General features: G+C 46.7%; 1 pseudogene; it reads left to right on the top strand.

Annotated features, from left to right (window-relative positions):
- Positions 1–13,292, top strand: part of LOC109891379 (plexin-A1-like) — a 370,611-nt pseudogene that overhangs the window by 270,919 nt on the left and 86,400 nt on the right.

Here is a 13,292-nt window from a genome sequence, read left to right as displayed (position 1 = left end):
AAAATATAGAGGTGGTAGAAAAGAGGGTTTGGAAAGCAAGAAACCAAGTGAAAAGAGAGATGGAGGAATGGGAGTGTCTTAACAGTGAGACACAAGGGGAAAAAACAAGTTAGCATCCATCTAATACTATCACAATGTTGCCTCGACATTGCTACAACATTGCCATATTATTTTCCTCTGACATTAACATTACAGGAACATTGGACAGTGGACATATTACAAACTTAAAACCTCTCATCTTTCCTTGAAACGATCAGTCTGGGTTGTTCCCTTTTGGGTAGTGTTACATTTCACATTTTAACATTCTTTCATAGAGAGCACTTGTTCAACTTAAAAATAATAAAACCATGTTTTCCCATCTCAAGTGATTAAATTCAAAACTGTCTATAGTAAGTGCCATTATGTAACCGTGTTGACCGTATCAGTAAATCCCCATGTGGCACGAGGAATGGGAGGTTCTTGTGTGCAACAGGGAGTGGCAATTAAATGCAAGTTTCAGACTTTTTAAACATTTGTATTTTTGCTTGTCAATCTATGGGTTGGTGTGTTTTGCTCGACCCGTTCAGTTTTCCACCAGAAAATGGCCAAAAGAGTAGAACCGGCTCACCTGCTTTTACACTATGATTTTACTGTTAGATGTTCAATGTTTCTTTTGAAACAAATATTTAAAAAGGAATATGTTCACCATATTAAAACGAGAGTTCATTTTACAAAACACGGTTGACCTTAAAATGAGTCACTAATTAATGAATGAAATAATAATCTCAAAAAATGACTTTGTCAAAGTAACAATATAACTAGGGCTTTATATGATGATGAAAACATGGTGACATTTTTTGGGTTAAGTTGGTTAAAGTCTTCCTAGAAGTCACAGAGTGACAGGGATTCAAGGCATGGAGATTGAGAGGCTATTTCATTTCATGCTATTTATCCCTGTAAACTCTGTTCACTTGGATACATTACAGTACTGAGCAGTAGGGTACCACATTGTTAGCCTGTAATAATGCTAGTTCTACGCTAAATGCACTAGCCGCTGTGTGGCCCGTTATTACCTTCCGGATTAACCCTTCATTTCATTGGGAAGACTGGGATTGAGAAGCATTTCATTCTATTTCTCCCTGCAAACTTGCCCAGAGCAGCAGCACGGCCAGGTAGACTGGGACAGCAAGGAGTCATCATGCCAGGTAGTCCTGAGGCATGGTCCTAAGGCTCAGGTCCTCCAAGAGAGAGAAAGAAAAAGAAAGAGAGAATTAGAGGGAGCATACTTAAATTCACACAGGACACCCTGTAAATTCCTCTCCCTGTAAATTCCATTTAATTCAATTTCCAGGTCAGTCTTTCAATTCAAAGATGATTAAATTCCTCTCAATTCAAATGTTAGGTAAATTCCAAGAATTATATTACCATTATTATCACCAACATTTCCACTTTTGATTTCAACCCTCTCAGGCTGATCATATCACAAGTTGAAATGATTCAACACATCCTGCAGTCAATATTTTTGTACTTAAAGCATACATTTCATTAACTGGGAAATATGCAAATATTGAATTCCAATCCAAACAGTCTAATTCCAATTCCATAATTTAAAGGTTGTTGAAATTCTAATTGAATTCAATTGAAATTCTCCACTTCATGAGTCATATGGACCCCAACCCGTGTGTCTGTGTTCTTCCTCCGTTGGAACTGGTCGTTAAAAGGCTATTGATTTCCTTGCTATGCCCCTATGTATTGTTAAGCTGCAAAATGGTCTATTTCTGGAAATGGTGGCTTAAGCACTCTATTTCTCCATCTCTCTCTCCTCACCTCTCTCTCTCTCTCATATATCTATAGTCCTTTCATAGTGCATCGACCTAGCTACAGCGATGCACCACACCACCCATGTTACAGCACTGACCACATCACCCAGGTTACAACACTGAGCAACCGAACATGGCTATATCACTGACCACATCACCCAGGTTACATCACTGACCACACCACCCATGTTACAGTACTGACCACACCACCAAGGTTACAGCACTGACTACACCACTCAGGTTATAGCACTGACTACTCCACCCAGGTTACAGCACTGGCTACTCCACCCAGGTTACAGCACTGACTACTCCACCCAGGTTATAGCACTGACTACTCCACCCAGGTTACAGTACTGACTCCACCACCCATGTTACAGTACTGACTACACCACCCATGTTACAGTACTGACTACCCCACCCATGTTACAGCACTGACTACACCACCCAGGAGGTTACAGCACTGACTACACCACCCATGTTACAGTACTGACCACACCACCCATGTTACAGCACTTACAGTACTGTCTACACCACCCAGGTTACAGCGATGCACCACACCACTCAGGTTATAGCACTGACTACACCACTCAGGTTATAGCACTGACTACTCCACCCAGGTTACAGCACTGACTACTCCACCCAGGTTACAGCACTGACTACTCCACCCAGGTTACAGCACTGACTACTCCACCCAGGTTACAGCACTGACTACTCCACCCAGGTTACAGCACTGACTACTCCACCCAGGTTTCATCACTGACCACACCACCCATGTTACAGCACTGACTACACCACCCATGTTACAGCACTGACTACACCACCCAGGTTACAGCACTGACAACACCACCCATGTTACTTACTGACAACACCAAATCAAAATCAAATCAAATCAAATTTATTTATATAGCCCTAGCTGATATCTCAAAGGGTTTATACAGAAACCCAGCCTAAAACCCCAAACAGCAAGCAATGCAGGTGTAGAAGCACGGTGGCTAGGAAAACTCCCTAGAAAGGCCAAAACCTAGGAATAAACCTAGAGAGGAACCAGGCTATGTGGGGTGGCCAGTCCTCTTCTGGCTGTACCGGGTGGAGATTATAACAGAACATGGCCAAGATGTTCAAATGTTCATAAATGACCAGCATGGTCGAATAATAATAAGGCAGAACAGTTGAAACTGTCACCCATGTTACGTACTGACACACCACCCATGTTATGTACTGACTACACCACCCAGGTTACAGCACTGACCACACCACCCATGTTACAGCACTGACTACACCACCCAGGTTACAACACTGACCACACCACCCAGGCTACAGCACTGACCTGACCACCCAGGTTACAGCACTGACTCAACCACCCAGGTTACAGTACTGACTGACTACACCACCCAGGTTACAGTACTGACTGACCACACCACCCAGGTTACAGCACTGACCACACCACCCATGTTACATCACTGAACACACCACCCATGTTACAGCACTGACCACATCACCCATGTTACAGCACTGACCTGACCACCCCGGTTACAGCACTGACAACACCACCCAGGCTACAGTACTGAATACACCACCCGTGTTACAGCACCGAAAAACAACCACCAGTGTGACAAAGGACCTCCATCTTGCATTTTGATATTAATGGCAACATTATTCCTTTTTTTGTATTCAAGCATGCAATTGCAGAGTAGCAGCAGTGTTACAAGCAGCACTGTTACAAACGGAACATTCTTCAGTTGACCTTAGCTTGTGTTTCTCAGTGAATTGTTTCTAAATTGACAATGATTCATTTGCAACACTCCACTGTTATATAGACTCTGTAGGCTTGTTTCCAGAATATTTCATCTCTGTCTGATATTGCAATTAATGTCTAGTTCTTTTGACCAAATCCATCATGTTCTTCTTACTTTTCAAGTAGATCCCATCATATTACTTAATGTAAAATATGCATTATGTATGCCAGGTATGAATTCATACATTAATTCTTATGACTGAATATGTCCAACTCTTTAGACTCAATGGCTCAAATGCTTTTATATGACCATATCTTATGACTTCATTGTCACACTGTTATGACTAGATATTTTCTAATTCACATGACACACACACACACACACACACCTTCTTCATCGTCTGAAAACGTAACAGAGGTCATTTCACCCCGCTCTATCCCCCTCTCCAGCTCTGAATATATTCTCTCTCCAATGTAGATGTTCCCTTTCATTTTAATGATAAGACCCTCGACCAGCTCCACTGTGTTCATCTTAGATTCAGCTCTCTCCTCTCAGACTCTTTCGTACCAGATGCTATCTCCAGACCAGACCCACTGCACACAGTGACAACAATAGGCCCCACATAAAGAGCATGGCACAGTCAAAATGGACTCTCTCTTTTTCTTTCTCTCTCTTCTCTGTTTTCTCCTCTTTTTCTGCCTCTCTCGCTCTTTCTTTCTCTCTTACTCTCTGCCCCCTCTCTGTGGATAGATAACTAATGTGTGACGAATAAGCGTAGTGTTTTGTATGGTCTTTTTTTGTCTTCATCTTTTTCTGCTTTGTACGTTTCCTAATACACGTGACGCATACCCACTTATTTGATAATATACGTGATGCATACCAATGTTATTTTATAATATACGTGATACATACCAATGTTATTTTATAATACACGTGACACATACCAATGTTATTTGATAATACACGTGACGCATAGCCACGTTATTTGATAATACACGTGACCCATACCCAGGTTATTTGATAATACACGTGACCCATACCCAGGTTATTTGTTAATACACGTGACCCATACCCAGGTTATTTGTTAATACACGTGACCCATACCCAGGTTCTTTGATAATACACGTTTTTATACCACTGTGCCACCACTGTGTTTTTATACCACTAAACTATTTTAAAACACTGTGCCACTAAAAACAGGTCCCCTGAAACGGTTAGTGTGTTATTTCTAGCCTCTAGCATGTGGCTTCCGTCTGGCCACTCTACCATAAAGGCCTGATTGGTGGAGTGCTTCAGAGATGGTTGTCCTTCTGGAAGGTTCTCCCATCTCCACAGATGAACTCTAGACTCTGTCAGAGTGACCATCGGGTTCTTGGTCACCTCCCTGACCAAGGCCCTTCTCCCCCGATTGCTCAGTATGGCTGGGCGCCCAGCTCTAGGAAGAGTCTTTGATGTTCCCAACTTCCATTTAAGAATGATGGAGGTCACTGTGTTCTTGGGGATCTTAATTGCTGCAGAATTTTTTTGGTACCCTTCCCCAGACTTGTGCCTCGACACAATCCTGTCTCGGAGATCTACGGTCAATTTTATTTGACCTCATGGCTTGTTTTTTTTTTCTCTGACATGCACTGTGAACTGTGGGACCTTATGAATACAGTTGTGTGCAATTTACAAATCATGTCCAATTAATTGAATTTACCACAGGTGGACTCTGAGTTGTAGAAACATCTTAAGGATAATCAATGGAAACAGGATCCACCTGAGCTATATTTCGAGTCTCATAGCAAAGGGTCTGAATAATTACGTAAGTAAGGTATTTCTGCTTTTTATTTCATATATTTGCAATAATTTCAAAAAACGTATGTTCACTTTGTCATTATGGTGTATTGTGTGGAGATTGCTGAGTAAAATGTTTTAAATAATACATTTTAGAATAAGGCTGTAATGTAACAAAATGTGGAAAAAGGCAAGGGGACTGAATGCTTTATGTGGAGCCAAACATGGTCTGGATGTATAGCGCCAGTGTCTTGGGAACAGGGACATCAGCTGCTGCACCATCTTTCCCCGGAAAGTAAAAGGATCGCAATCATCAGCTTGCTCCTTCAAAGTCGCTTGTTCTTGCTGCTCAATCAACTCCATTTGCAGTGATGTAACATCTACCCATCTGAAGATCTGTTTTGCTTCTTCTGACAACTTTGTCACATTTGTGACCAAGGTGGGGTTCTGGATGAGCAGCAGCTGTACTCTTCTAACAGTGAAGTCATCAAAGCGAGCCTTGAAGTTATCCATCAGCTTCTGGATGAAATCAACATGGTTAGGGAACATATTTGTCTCCCTGTGTTTACACCAGCAGATTGGAGAAGTGGACAAGTTCTCCCTGGAGATCATTCTTGAAAAGCTCAAATTTCTGTTGGAAAGCCCAGACTGCTGTTATCATATCACACACTGTGTTGTGCCATCCCTGCAGCTCAACATTCAGTTGATTAAGGTGTGATGTAATGTCTGTCAAAAATGCAACTGTTTCCCTTTTCTCCTCATCTTCCAAAAACTCAGAAAACTGAGTTGCCTTGTCACTCTTTTGCTCTGATAAGAAAGCTTTGATTTCCTCCTGAATGGCCCAAAAGCGTTCCAAAGCCACCTGTCATTGTAGGGGGTTATCAAAACTGGCATTGGCCTCTGTCAGAATGACTCATAGCAGGCGGTGTTGTAGTGATGTTGCTCCCAAAAAGTTGATCAGTTTCATCATTGTTGTCATGACCTCATAATACTTTTTTTCCCAGACTGGCACACAGGACAGACTGATGGATGATGCAGTGATATGATGTCAGGTCAGGGTGGTCGTCTTTCAAACGTGAAACCAGTCCCTTCCCTCTTCCTGTCATGGCTGGAGCTCCATCTGTGGTGATGGAGACCTCTGACTTCAGATCTCTCCCCCTGTCTGTCAGCATCCCTTTGATGACCTCATGGATATCTTATCCCCGTGTGTCTGCTTCTAGATTTGTAAAGACCAATAGCTCCTCACATAGATTTTCCTACTGTATTATTGATTGTATGTTTGTTTATTCCATGTGTAACTCTGTGTTGTTGTATGTGTCGAACTGCTTTGCTTTACCTTGGCCAGGTCGCAAATGAGAACTTGTTCTCAACTTGCCTACCTGGTTAAAATAAGGTGAAATAAATAAAAACATAATTCCTTTTTTATTTTGTTACAGACACCAGAAGCTGTGCATTATCAGTGTTAACTGTTGATTCATGAAGTTACATTTATTTTATTTTACCATTATTTAACTAGGTAAGTCAGTTAAGAACATTCTTATTTTCAATGACGGCCTAGGAACATTGGGTTAACTACCTGTTCAGGGGCAGAACGACGGATTTGACCTTGTCAGCTCGGAGATTCGATCTTGCAACCTTTCGGTTACTAGTCCAACGCTCTAACCACTAGGCGACCTATTATCTTCAGCTAATTTTCCAGTTGTCCTCATTGCTGTGGAATCTGACAGTGGGATCTGGTTGATCATTTCCCTGAGCTCATCTTTTTGTTTACTTTCAAGCAAAGTGTCGGCAATTTCACACATGCATCCTTTAACCATCTCAGCGTATTTAAATGTTTTTTTTGGTGTGTTTTCCCAAACCCAAGCTTTCCTCAATGAACACTCCATTGCACTTTGTTGGGTTGTCAGTGAATTGACAAGGACTTTTTGGGCTTCAAGTTCCTTGGCGTCCACATCACCAACAAACTAATATGGTCCAAGCACACCAAGACAGTCATGAAGAGGGCACGACAAAACCTACCTCAAAAGAGTGAAAAGATTTGGCATGGGTCCTCAGATCCTTAAAAGGTTTTACAGCTGCACCATCGAACATACTGACGGGTTGCACCACTGCTTGGTATGGCAACTGCTCGGCCTCCGACCGCAAGGCACTACAGAGGGTAGTGTGTACCCCCCAGTACATCACTGGGGCCAAGCTTCCTGCCATCCAGGACCTCTATTCCAGGTGGTGTCAGAGGAATGCCCTAAAAATTGGCAGACTCCAGCCACCCTAGTCATAGACTTTTCTCTCTGCTACCGCACGGCAAGCGATACCAGAGCCAAGTCTAGGTCCAAGAGGCTCCTAAATAGATTCTACCCTCAAGCCATAAGATTCCTGAACAGCTATTCAAATGGCTACCCAGACTATTTGCACTGGTGTCATCATGGCGCTTAACATTGGCACTTTTCACAAGAGCTACTGACTCGCTGCAAATCAGGCACATTGGTTTTGTGCTAGTTGTGGGGAGAATGAATCAATACTGTTTGTCTATACTGTCCACTGTCTTTGAATATACGGTTTTCAGAGTCAACGTTTATTCTTTTTTAAGAAGCCATATTAACAAAGATACTGGCAACTGAGCACCTGTCTGTGATAACAGTTGAACCGCTGTCAAATCTTTCTGCCTGCTTGTCCCAAGGTTCCACAGAGGATATTTGGATTGACACGATTGGGTGAGATGCGGCCTCTTGTATTTGCATATAACCACGCAATTGGATTAAACAGGGCACTAGTAGAGGTGGGCGTTGCTTTAAGAGAGCGTGATAAAAAGAGGTTGCTGAGTTAGAGACCGCTGTGCCAGGTAGATTTTTTTTTAAAGCTGTCAAAAAAAATTATTGGACTTTTATATAACAAAATGCGATGTTGTCCAGTCCAGATTGACCCTTCTCTGAGTTTGGAATTGGCCTGCCAGTTGAATTTGGCTGCTTTATTCTAATAATGTTAGTGTGACCTGCTGTGCTCCAATACGGGGAGGTGTGTGTGTGCGTGTACACGTGCACACATGCATGTGTAAAGGTCTGTCTGTCTCCATGCATGTCTATGTGGATTGAGAGAGCGAAGGACACGAATGCTTGTGAGAGTGCTCACCTCATGTGTGTGTACACACACACACACACACCGACTTTGTCCCGCCGGGGGTCAAAATGTCACCTCAGCGACCAGCAGTTGTAGAGGGGGTGAGCGAATAACAGTGAATAACCAGAGTGGGTGGGTCAGACAAATGGATGTTACCCTCAGCATTAATCTAATTAACGCAGGTCTTAATCATGCTAGATGAATGATATAGACGGGGCCATTGTCTGTACAGGTCCAGATAAATAGTCTTCTGATTAGTACAGGGCAACTGTGGGCAGCCATTACCGTGAGCACCTCTAAAGCACCCTCAGGATCATTCACTAAAGAAAATGGGTCATAACCTGAACTCCTTCTAATAGCATTTAGCAGATGAATAGTGAGACTTGAAAGACTGGTCAGCTGGTGTTTTGATAAAGGGGCTGTTTGGGTGGAGGGGTGTATTAACAGAGCTGTGTTGAAAATCACTGCTAAAAGTAAAGCTCATTTGTGGGAGCTGCGAACGGTGTGTGAACATGACCAACATAAACATGCACCTGTGGCAATATGTTGGATGGGCGAGTTCACGACTTTGGAAATTAACCTTTTGAATCCAATATCAAGATCTGTCTCTGTTAAATGTCAATGCAATGGTGCTTTTTTTAGCATGGCATTCATACATACATATTGTCAAAACCAGACTGAATGGTGCAGGGACCTAGGTTTGAGTCCTATAATGATAATACTACTAGCTTATAACAGTAATAGACAGACTGTTCTCTTTCTCACGGTAAGCAGTACAGGTGCATCAAGCCTGACACCAACAGGCTCCTGAACAGCTTCTAACAGAATGGCTATCTGAGTTGACCCTTGTATTTTATCTATATTTATAGTCTTTATGCACACTCACAGGACTCTACACACTCCCGCACACTGACACGCCAACACACTCACAGGACTCTACACACTCCCGCACACTGACACGCCAACACACTCACAGGACTCTACACACTCCCGCACACTGACACGCCAACACACTCACAGGACTCTACACACTCCCGCACACTGACACGCCAACACACTCACAGGACTCTACACACTCCCGCACACTGACACGCCAACACACTCACAGGACTCTACACACTCCCGCACACTGACACGCCAACACACTCACAGGACTCTACACACTCCCGCACACTGACACGCCAACACACTCACAGGACTCTACACACTCCCGCACACTGACACGCCAACACACTCACAGGACTCTACACACTCCCGCACACTGACACGCCAACACACTCACAGGACTCTACACACTCCCGCACACTGACACGCCAACACACTCACAGGACTCTACACACTCCCGCACACTGACACGCCAACACACTCACAGGACTCTACACACTCCCGCACACTGACACGCCAACACACTCACAGGACTCTACACACTCCCGCACACTGACACGCCAACACACTCACAGGACTCTACACACTCCCGCACACTGACACGCCAACACACTCACAGGACTCTACACACTCCCGCACACTGACACGCCAACACACTCACAGGACTCTACACACTCCCGCACACTGACACGCCAACACACTCACAGGACTCTACACACTCCCGCACACTGACACGCCAACACACTCACAGGACTCTACACACTCCCGCACACTGACACGCCAACACACTCACAGGACTCTACACACTCCCGCACACTGACACGCCAACACACTCACAGGACTCTACACACTCCCGCACACTGACACGCCAACACACTCACAGGACTCTACACACTCCCGCACACTGACACGCCAACACACTCACAGGACTCTACACACTCCCGCACACTGACACGCCAACACACTCACAGGACTCTACACACTCCCGCACACTGACACGCCAACACACTCACAGGACTCTACACACTCCCGCACACTGACACGCCAACACACTCACAGGACTCTACACACTCCCGCACACTGACACGCCAACACACTCACAGGACTCTACACACTCCCGCACACTGACACGCCAACACACTCACAGGACTCTACACACTCCCGCACACTGACACGCCAACACACTCACAGGACTCTACACACTCCCGCACACTGACACGCCAACACACTCACAGGACTCTACACACTCCCGCACACTGACACGCCAACACACTCACAGGACTCTACACACTCCCGCACACTGACACGCCAACACACTCACAGGACTCTACACACTCCCGCACACTGACACGCCAACACACTCACAGGACTCTACACACTCCCGCACACTGACACGCCAACACACTCACAGGACTCTACACACTCCCGCACACTGACACGCCAACACACTCACAGGACTCTACACACTCCCGCACACTGACACGCCAACACACTCACAGGACTCTACACACTCCCGCACACTGACACGCCAACACACTCACAGGACTCTACACACTCCCGCACACTGACACGCCAACACACTCACAGGACTCTACACACTCCCGCACACTGACACGCCAACACACTCACAGGACTCTACACACTCCCGCACACTGACACGCCAACACACTCACAGGACTCTACACACTCCCGCACACTGACACGCCAACACACTCACAGGACTCTACACACTCCCGCACACTGACACGCCAACACACTCACAGGACTCTACACACTCCCGCACACTGACACGCCAACACACTCACAGGACTCTACACACTCCCGCACACTGACACGCCAACACACTCACAGGACTCTACACACTCCCGCACACTGACACGCCAACACACTCACAGGACTCTACACACTCCCGCACACTGACACGCCAACACACTCACAGGACTCTACACACTCCCGCACACTGACACGCCAACACACTCACAGGACTCTACACACTCCCGCACACTGACACGCCAACACACTCACAGGACTCTACACACTCCCGCACACTGACACGCCAACACACTCACAGGACTCTACACACTCCCGCACACTGACACGCCAACACACTCACAGGACTCTACACACTCCCGCACACTGACACGCCAACACACTCACAGGACTCTACACACTCCCGCACACTGACACGCCAACACACTCACAGGACTCTACACACTCCCGCACACTGACACGCCAACACACTCACAGGACTCTACACACTCCCGCACACTGACACGCCAACACACTCACAGGACTCTACACACTCCCGCACACTGACACGCCAACACACTCACAGGACTCTACACACTCCCGCACACTGACACGCCAACACACTCACAGGACTCTACACACTCCCGCACACTGACACGCCAACACACTCACAGGACTCTACACACTCCCGCACACTGACACGCCAACACACTCACAGGACTCTACACACTCCCGCACACTGACACGCCAACACACTCACAGGACTCTACACACTCCCGCACACTGACACGCCAACACACTCACAGGACTCTACACACTCCCGCACACTGACACGCCAACACACTCACAGGACTCTACACACTCCCGCACACTGACACGCCAACACACTCACAGGACTCTACACACTCCCGCACACTGACACGCCAACACACTCACAGGACTCTACACACTCCCGCACACTGACACGCCAACACACTCACAGGACTCTACACACTCCCGCACACTGACACGCCAACACACTCACAGGACTCTACACACTCCCGCACACTGACACGCCAACACACTCACAGGACTCTACACACTCCCGCACACTGACACGCCAACACACTCACAGGACTCTACACACTCCCGCACACTGACACGCCAACACACTCACAGGACTCTACACACTCCCGCACACTGACACGCCAACACACTCACAGGACTCTACACACTCCCGCACACTGACACGCCAACACACTCACAGGACTCTACACACTCCCGCACACTGACACGCCAACACACTCACAGGACTCTACACACTCCCGCACACTGACACGCCAACACACTCACAGGACTCTACACACTCCCGCACACTGACACGCCAACACACTCACAGGACTCTACACACTCCCGCACACTGACACGCCAACACACTCACAGGACTCTACACACTCCCGCACACTGACACGCCAACACACTCACAGGACTCTACACACTCCCGCACACTGACACGCCAACACACTCACAGGACTCTACACACTCCCGCACACTGACACGCCAACACACTCACAGGACTCTACACACTCCCGCACACTGACACGCCAACACACTCACAGGACTCTACACACTCCCGCACACTGACACGCCAACACACTCACAGGACTCTACACACTCCCGCACACTGACACGCCAACACACTCACAGGACTCTACACACTCCCGCACACTGACACGCCAACACACTCACAGGACTCTACACACTCCCGCACACTGACACGCCAACACACTCACAGGACTCTACACACTCCCGCACACTGACACGCCAACACACTCACAGGACTCTACACACTCCCGCACACTGACACGCCAACACACTCACAGGACTCTACACACTCCCGCACACTGACACGCCAACACACTCACAGGACTCTACACACTCCCGCACACTGACACGCCAACACACTCACAGGACTCTACACACTCCCGCACACTGACACGCCAACACACTCACAGGACTCTACACACTCCCGCACACTGACACGCCAACACACTCACAGGACTCTACACACTCCCGCACACTGACACGCCAACACACTCACAGGACTCTACACACTCCCGCACACTGACACGCCAACACACTCACAGGACTCTACACACTCCCGCACACTGACACGCCAACACACTCACAGGACTCTACACACTCCCGCACACTGACACGCCAACACACTCACAGGACTCTACACACTCCCGCA

Source organism: Oncorhynchus kisutch, linkage group LG5 (genome assembly GCF_002021735.2).
Source record: "Oncorhynchus kisutch isolate 150728-3 linkage group LG5, Okis_V2, whole genome shotgun sequence".
NCBI lineage: Eukaryota > Metazoa > Chordata > Actinopteri > Salmoniformes > Salmonidae > Oncorhynchus > Oncorhynchus kisutch.
The sequence above is the reverse complement of the archived record's forward strand: the minus strand, read 5'-3'. Positions and strand labels throughout refer to the sequence as shown.